We start from the raw sequence: 9,861 nt of genomic DNA, 5'->3' as shown, positions 1-9,861 counted from the left end.
AGGTGCGAGGTGCACACTCGAAAGTCTAATCTAAACTTAGGTATACGGGGGGTCCTGAGATAGTGTCTCTGAGATGTCTAGGTTCAACGCCCCTAGCGGAGTCTAAGCGGTAGAGCTCCTAAACAGATTTATATACCAAGAAAGAGTTCAGTCATGCAAATTATCTCCAAAAATAGGTTGTGACATCATGATGATGTTAGATTCGGTTATGTCTAAATAACCACATGTAACCATTTTTTGGCGCCAAAATGGATGTAATCACCATAAACTAACTTTCAACCGATATATATATATATATATATATATATATATATATATATATATATATATATATATGTATATATAATTGAAGTTCCAAATTTTGGTTGGAACATATATACTTAGAGAAATAAATCATCTGGTGTTTTTGTCTCACAAAACAACATATCAAGAAAAGGTATTATTGTTGGATTAATGTCTAAGGCTGTAACTATATTTGGTAAGTACTTGACCTGGTTGTGCATGGTCCTTTTGGGTTGCCTTCACCATAGCAAATTGACAGGATGATTTGTTAGGAGAGAAGAGATATTATTGTTAATATATTATGAGAATGATATATTAAAGGAATAATAATGTTATTTGATTAATATAAGTCATATATTAATTGAGAATTAATTTGGTGACTTAAAAAGGTTAATTGAATAAAGGGGCATAAACTGTCAAATGTGTGATAGTTGTGTTTTGGGCTATGTATCCTTATGGAAATAAGGGTGGACGGATTTTAGGGTTAGAGGACCATAAAATCGTCCAAGCCGAGTATCTAGGAGGATCTTGGATTGCTTAGGGCCTAAGTTATTCAATTAGGGTTAAGGGTGAAACCCTAATAGCTCATAGTATAAATAGATCCCTTGGGTGAGGGAAATCGGTACTCATGCAAGGCAAGGAACCCTAGAGCCGATTTCTCACCCTCCTCTCTCTCTCTCTCAAGATCATTCTCTTGCTAGTTGGTGTTTGTAAGCCATTAGAGGAGTGACAATTGTGACTCTAAGCTCCAAGAAGAAGAAGTATTAAGCAAGTAATCCAAGGTATTGTTCTAGATCCAAATTCATATGATTAGATTCAATTGTTTACACTAGATCTAGTATTGTAAGTCTTGGATACAATGCATGTTCAATTAGAGAAACCTAGATCCAAGCAATTAGGGTTTGCATGTGCACATAGGAAAGTTCTTATGGCTCAAACCCATTAGTGGTATCCGAGCTTTGATTGATTTCTATTGAATTGATGCATTGGTTGATTGCTTGTTGCTTGAAAAATTCGATTTTATGATTCTTCCTGATGAACTCGGTGAGTTCCACTGTGGACTCGGCAGTAGCTCCAACTCGGCGAGTCCATAGTGGGAACTCGGCGAGTTCGAGCGTCAGAAGGAGGTAGTTTCGGGATTTCTTGATGTTTTACTTGAGGAAACTTGCCTTAACTGTTTTGGGTCATCAAAATCCGATTTTAATCATATATATGAGTATATTCTTAACCAAAAAAAAGATAATTACCAATTAGTTGAATAATAATTTCCTTATATGATAATAATTGATTATTTGAATTGAATTGGTTAATTGTCTTGCAAGTAATATTGAATAAGATCAAATTGAGATAATCTAATTAGTTGATTTATATTATTTTCTATTTGATCCTTATGTTTTGAAAAGTTTAAAACTGGTCCTCAAGTTTTGAAATTTAAGTTTTGTGATTAAAAGTTTAATTTGAATAATTTAAATTTCAAACCCTAGAATTTTACAAGTTTAAAATTCAACACTATACTAATATATTATTACAAGCTTAATATATATATATATATATATATATATATATATATATATATATATATGTATGTATGTATAATTAAAAAATGCTTGTCTTACCGTTAGTAGGCCTCATTCACGAAGCCAGTCTATAAGGTGGGTATAAGGTTGCTGCCTATAAAATGGTGCTTAATGGGTGTACACTCACACCCACCGCTTGCTTGACTAGTGGAGGGTCATTAGTCGAACGGGTAGGATAGGGCAAACCTCTTCTCATTAATAAGTATAATGAATCTATATATAGTAACTAAACGTGTTTCATAAAAATTCCCAATCTTAGTTACTTTAGGAAAAGTGAATTGATGCAATCCCATGAAATTACACTTTGCACCCTTGCTAAGAAGTTAGTGGAGCGTGTGTGGTTAACCGGCACACTAATTGGTTCTAAGCAAAGGTGGAAAAGGGTGATTCATTGTTTGTCATAGTTCGGTGGAGCGTGTGTGGTTTACGGCCACATCGAACAGGTGATTGTAACAATGAAGGCACCATGTAGATTTGCATGGTTATTCACACCCGCTTTATGATCCTCGGTATCCCAGTCACAAACTAGAGGAGCATATCGAGATTTAAACATGTCATTGAAAGGTTCAACGAATCTCAAAGAAATCTAGGAATTCTCAATGCATTTAAAACTTAAAGCTTATGTTTTTCATGGTGAAGAACTAGTGAATCGTCATTCACTTACCTCCAAATTATTTGCATGTCGGATCACGACATCCCTTTTCTAATGTGTAAATAATGTTGTTGGGTCCTAGCCCTAAATTTTCATTTTGGGTGTTAATTAGGGACTTAATTCTAATCAACTTTATTCCTTTCTATTTGTATATGTCTAACGCAAACAACGTTGCTGCTAGCTCATTCACGCTAATGAGCCTTTGTCAAAAATTGACTTTCGATGGATCGAACTTTAGCGAATGGATAAGATACATTCGCACGATCGCGCGTTACGAGGACAAGGAGTATGTTCTCGATGAGAAGCTCGAGAAGATCAATCCAGAAACTGCTACTCCCGAAGAAATGGCTGTGTTTGAGACACATGAACGTGATGAAACGAACGTCCATTGCATCATGATAGCCACAATGAACTCCGAATTCCAAAAGTCCTATGAGGACATGTATCCTTGTGAGATGCATCTAGACTTGATGGAGATATATCACCAAAGCACGAGGCAAGAGCGCTATGAGATCGTAACGAATATGATCACTGCTAAAATGGGAAGTGGAGAGTCTCTAACCGTGCACTGGAAAAAGATGCAAATGTATGTCGATCGTCTTCGCAAGTTGAACGTCAACTTTGGGAAAGATTTGGCTATCGACATTGTTCTTCACTCCTTGCCTTCATGCTACAACCAATTTAGGATGACCTACCACATGAACAAGGAAGAGGTCACCCTAAGCAAACTCCAAGGGCTCCTAAGGACTGCTGAGAGCAACCTAAAGGACAAGTCTGTTGCACCAACTCCCAATCCATCCACTGCTCCTGTTTTGGCTATTGGGCAGGGAAGGGGCAAGAAGAGGAAGGCTTCTTTGAAGAACCACCGCAAGGGAAAGTCCCAAGATGGTTCCTCTTCTAGTGGGACCAAGGTTGATCCTGCTAAGCCCAACCCAAACCCAAAGGAGGCAGAGTGCCATCATTGCCACAAAATAGGGCATTGGAAGTGAAGCTTCCTGGAAGATCTGCAAGCCATCAAGGATGGGAAGATCAAGCCATCTTTCACAGGTATTTACACAATTAAATCTAATGACTCATCTCATGCTATTTCTTGGGTTCTTGATACAGGGTGTGGTTACCACATTTGTTCTGATTTGCAGGGACTAGGAAGAAATAGGGATGTGGAGCTTGGAAGAATAAATCTAATCATGGGGAACAGAAGATTGTCGCCTGTTACCAAGATTTGAGTGTATTCTTTAGTGCTTAGAAATGGATTGAATTTAGATTTAAATAATTGTTGCTACTCGCCAGATATGGCAAGAAACATCATTTCTTTTCATGGTTTATTTAGACAAGGGTTTAGATATTCGTTTAATAATGAGAATGGTTCGATTTATGCTTATCTAAATGGTGTTTTATATTTTGAAGCAATGCCTTGTAATGGAATTCATGAAACTGTTATGGTTGTAGATAACCTAGGAAATGATGTGTTGTGTATGGATTCTTCCAATAGTATGGATAGAGCATCCTTGTGGCATTGTCGTCTTGGACTTGTCAACAAGAAGCGCATAGCCCAACTCCAAAAGGATGGAGTGTTGGAGTCATTCGAACTTAGGGAAGATGACACATGCGAATCTTGTTTACTTGGAAAGATGACCAAGTCACCCTTCACTGGCACTTGTGAGAGGGGTGAGAGTTTATTGGATCTCATACATACCGACATGTGTGGGCCCTTTACATCCACCACAAAGGATAGGAACCGCTTCTACGTGACTTTCACCGATGATTATAGTAGATATGGGTATATTTACTTAATCAAGCATAAGTCAGAAATGTTTGAAAAGTTCAAAGAGTTCAAGCATGAAGTGGAGAATCAATTGGGCAGGAAAATCAAGATGCTTCGATCCGATCAAGGAGGAGAGTACCTAAGTCTTGAATTCCACGACTATCTCAAGGAATGCGGAATAGTTTCGCAGTTGACGCCACCTAGGACACCGCAGTTGAATGTTGTGGCAGAAAGGCATAATCGAACCCTGTTAGACATGGTTCATTCTATGATGAGTCGTGCTTCACTACCTATCTCGTTCTGGGGGTATGCCTTAGAGACTGCCGCCTATATCCTTAACCGAGTCCCTACAAAGAAGGTTGCCAAAACACCTCACGAGATGTGGACAGGGAAAGCTCCCTCGTTGGCACACATCGAGGTTCGGGGCTATGATGTTTTTGTAAGACGAGAAACTCACGAAAATCTTGAACCTCATAGTGAGCGGTGTATTTTCATCGGCTACCCGCAGAAATCATTTGGATATCTCTTCTATAGACCGAGTGACAATGTTTTCTTCGTTGCGAGGAGAGGGGTTTTTCTAGAGCGAGAACTCATAAGCCAAGGGGACAGTGGGAGGCAAATCGATCTTGAAGAGATTCAAGAGTCGAGCGATGAAGGAACCTCTAACGCTGGCGCTCAACCCTAGGAGGAAACTCCGGTTGAACCGATTGACGATTCCTTACCTCTTAGACATTCCGAAAGAGTTAGAGTTCAACCCCATTTTTATGGCTTTCATATTACTACTGAAGGGGACACGTATATTAGTGATGGTACACTAATAAATCTTGATGAACCTAATAGTTATAAGGAAGCCATGGCAGGTCCAGAGTCTGTAAATGGAAAGAGGCGATGGACAGCGAGATTCAGTCCATGTATGACAACCAAGTTTGGAATTTGATTGAGAATGTGCTCAGACGTAAGACGGTTGGGTGCAAATGGATCTTCAAGAAGAAGACCGATGTGGATGGGAATGTGAAGATGAATCATGTGTATATGTCAAGGCTAGTGGGAGTATAGTTAGCTTCCTCGTTTTGTATGTTGGTGACATACTGCTCACAGGAAACGACGTCCCGACTTTGCATGAGGTTAAGTCCTGGCTCGGGAAGTGCTTCGCTACGAAGGACCTCAGAGAGGCTTCCTATATTTTGGGAATAAGGATAGTGAGAGAACGAAGTAAGAGACTAATAGGACTTAGTCAGAATACTTACTTGGATAAAATACTAAAATGTTTTAGTATGGAAAACTCGAAGAAGGGAGAACTACCGATACAAAGTAATGCCAAATTGAGTAAGACTCAAAGTCCGAGTACAGAAGCCGAGATAGCTGAGATGAGCCGAGTACCCTACGCTTCCGCAGTTGGCTCAATCATGTACGCTATGACTTGTACTCGCCCTGATGTGGCCTTTGCTTTGAGCATGGTCAATAGATATCAAGGGAACCCTGGCAGAGCTCATTATATTGCGGTCAAGAATATACTTAAGTAACTTTAGAGGACCAAGGAATGGTTTTTAGTACTCGGAGGGAGTGATGACTTAAAGGTGCGAGGGTATAGTGGTGACTTGGAGGAGCAGTCGGGCTGGGTCTTTATCCTTAATGGAGGAGCAGTGACTTGGAAAAGTTCCAAACAAGAAACCGTAGTTGATTCAACGTGCGAATTAGAGTACATTGCAGCGAGCGAAGCGTCAAAGGAGGCGATGTGTTGAAGAACTTCATTGGTGATCTTGGAGTTGTGCCTGCCATAAAGGAGCCTATGGAAATTTTCTGGGATAATGAAGGAACGGTTGCCTTGACCAAGGAACCGAGGGATCATGGTAGATCTTGGCATATCGATAAAAAATATCATTTTATTAGACATCGAGTAGAAGAAAGACACCTCGTAGTAAAGAGGGTATCGTCGAAGGATAACCCAGCAGATCCGCTTACGAAGGGACTGAGCAGGTTTAAGCATTTGCAGCACACTAGGAGCATTGGGCTGAAAGACGATATTAGTTTAGATTAGATAGTTTTTGAAACATGTAATAGATAAATGTAATTGACATTTGATGATTAAATAAAGGAGTATTATTTATAAGTAAAGCTACTGTCTTATGTTTGTTTAACTATTGTTTCACTTTGCATGTTTTGACTTCCTGAATAATTGAGTTATTAAGAATAATCGAATTATTTGAATGGTCCACAATCGTTCATATGTTGGAAGTAGGTATGAATGAAGATTGTCATGAATTAGTGTGTAGATTGTCTAAACGGTATTAGACATAGCAACGGTTTGCTGCAACGTTCATGAGTGCTTATGAATAAGTTATGAACATTGGAATAAACCCGCGCTTGCTGGAATCACTTTATGGAATGAGACACAAGTGATCGCAAGACGATAATATAATATAGTCTTAAAACCAAGATATATGGTTTATTGTTTATTAATTGGTTGTGCATTGATAATGCGAAACCGCATCAGTAAATTGATGTCATCAAACGCATTGTTGTATATGATTGATTAGTAAATAATAAATGCATATAAGTCGAAGTTTATCTGTTACTTTTATCCTAAGAGGGTAAAAGCGATATCAGGGCCGCTCGATGATTTGATTTGGCTTATGTGTCGGGCCCGGTCAGGACTGAATTGATATGTTCAGTTAAGTTCTATGTCAAATGAATCTGAGATCGAGAAACCAAATGCTGGACAATAAATTCCATAAGATTGTCCGCATAATATCTAAATAGAGGACTGTACGGTCCCTTATTTAAAGGACAGGATACTGATAAGATCAGAGTTTGACAGCGTCTTTGAGAGCTACGATTGATAATCGAATTGTGTTTGCATATATAGGTACTAGACATATCCAAGTGGGAGACTGTTGGATTAGTGTCTAAGGCTGTAACTATATTCGGTAAGTACTTGACCCGGTTGTGCATGGTCCTTTTGGGTTGCCGTCACCATAGCAACTTCACAGGATGATTTGTTAGGAGAGAAGAGATATTATTGTTAATATATTATGAGAATGATATATTAAAGGAATAATAATGTTATTTGATTAATATAAGTCATGTATTAATTGAGAATTAATTTGGTGACTTAAAGAGGTTAATTGAATAAAGGGGCATAAACTGTCAAATGTGTGATAGTTGTATTTTGGGCTATGTATCCTTATGGATATAAGGGTGGACGGATTTTAGGGTTAGAGGACCATAAAATCATCCAAGCCTAGTATCTAGGAGGATCTTGGATTTCTTAGGGCCAAAGTTATTCAATTAGGGTTAAGGGTGAAACCCTAATAGCTCATAGTATAAATAGATCCCTTGGGTGAGGGAAATCGGCACTGATGCAAGGCAAGGAACCCTATAGCTGATTTCTCACCCTCCTCTCTCTCTCTCTCTCTCTCTCAAGATCATTCTCTTGCTAGTTGGTGTTTGTAAGCCATTAGAGGAGTGACAATTATGACTCTAAGCTCCAAGAAGAAGAAGTATCAAGCAGGTAATCCAAGGTATTGTTCTAGATCCAAATTCATATGATTAGATTCAATTGTTTACACTAGATCTAGTATTGTAAGTCTTGGATACAATGCATGTTCAATTAGAGAAACCTAGATCCAAGCAATTAGGGGTTGCATGTGCACATAGGAAAGTTCTTATGGCTCAAACCCATCAATTATATGTTTAGAATTCGAATTAGGCATGTAATTCAAATTAATTTTGTTATTGGATTATTCTACTTCTGAATTCGTGTACTCCAGACAAAATGATTCGTGTACTCCAGACAAAATGGATGAATTACAGATTTCGGAAAGTGTTTGGAAACATGATCCATGAATCTATCCACGTTATATATATATATATATATATATATATATATATATATATATATATATATATATATATATATATATATATATATATCAAGGTTTTTCTTGCTACATGTTTCCTTCTCATTCATTTGGACACATTACATTTTCTAGAATTTTTGAATTTTCTATTTTCCACTTGTTATTTTATTGTATTTTTCATTTTATTAAATTAAAATTCCATATTTAATATGTAAGGTATTTATTAGAAAGGATTTATATATGTAATGTATTCAATGTATTAAAGTCTTATTAATTTTACTAATTAAATTTTTTTTCTCATTTTTCTTATAAATTCAAACTTCTCACATTATTAAAATTTCATATTTAATTTTTTTTCAATAAACCCATGTAATACATGGGTCTCGCACCTAGTAATTTATTAAATAAAAAAATTTAACTATTTTACATTAATAAGGACGTTTTCATATATAGACATTCTATTTAATGACCGATTCAATAATAATGTCGTGGATTTATGGTACATTTAATATTCCATAATATCACTACTAACAAACTATCGAATTAACAATCTGAATATGTGGCATAAATTAAAGTATGAAGAATCCATAAAGAAGGTGGAAGAGATTACGAATAAAATTCACAAAATTGACCTGGCCGCAGAAGAGGTAACTCCATCTGAATGCGATATCACGTCTAGGACAAATCTTATGAAGGAACTTATGGAGGTTGAATCCATACGGCTGCTCGATTTGAAACAAAAGTCAAGATGCAAATGGGCCCTAGAAGGCGATGAAAATTCCAACTTTTTCCACGGATTGATCAATAAAACATCCGCTCCCAAAGAATATCAGGTTTAAACGTCAATGGTTGTTGGATCTCGGATCTGGATATTGTCAAAGCAGAAGTTGTAAAATACTTCTCAAAGAAATATAAAGAACCAATACGCCACAAACCCCAGTTTCGAAGTAATAGATTCAAAAAAACTGACTTTTGAAGAGAGTTCCAACCTTGAGGCGCCCATCACAATTGAAGAAATAAAGGCAGCGGTTTGGAAATGTGGATCGGATAAGGCCCCCGGGCCTGACGGTTTCACTTTTGCCTTCATCAAGAAACACTGGGACACAATGGGTTATGACATTTTTCTTGCTATCAAAGAATTTGAGAGAACTGGGGTGATTGAGAGAGGTTGTAATTCCTCTTTCATAATCCTAGTCTTGAAGGTGAACGATCCTAACACGCTGGATGAGTACAGACCAATAAGTATGATTGGGTGTCTGTACAAAATCATCTCTAAACTGCTAGCTGAGAGACTAAAGCATGTCATTCCGTCTGTTATTAGCCCTACCCAATCGGCTTTCTTGAAAGATCGTAACATCCTTGATGGGCCATTGATTGTAAACGAGGTCATATCTTGGATAAAGAAACGAAAGTCAAAAGATTTCCTCTTCAAAGTGGATTTCGAAAAGGCATTCGATTGTGTCAATTGGAATTATCTTGACTCTGTATTGTCACAAATGGAATTTGGCATTAAGTGGCGTAGTTGGATTCGTGACTACTTATCGTCGGCTCAGGCTTCGGTGATCCTCAATGGATCTGCTACTAAAGAATTCCCATTCGAAAGAGGCGTTCGTCAGGGAGATCCATTGTCTCCTTTCCTGTTCATCTTGGCTGCCGAAGGAATTAACGTAGCTTTAATTGAAGCCACTGCTCATCATATCTTCAATGGCATTTCCCTTCCAGAAA

Source organism: Lactuca serriola, chromosome 9, assembly GCF_051521515.1.
Source record: "Lactuca serriola cultivar US96UC23 chromosome 9, Lser_US96UC23_V15, whole genome shotgun sequence".
NCBI lineage: Eukaryota > Viridiplantae > Streptophyta > Magnoliopsida > Asterales > Asteraceae > Lactuca > Lactuca serriola.
This window is presented reverse-complemented; position numbering follows the sequence as displayed.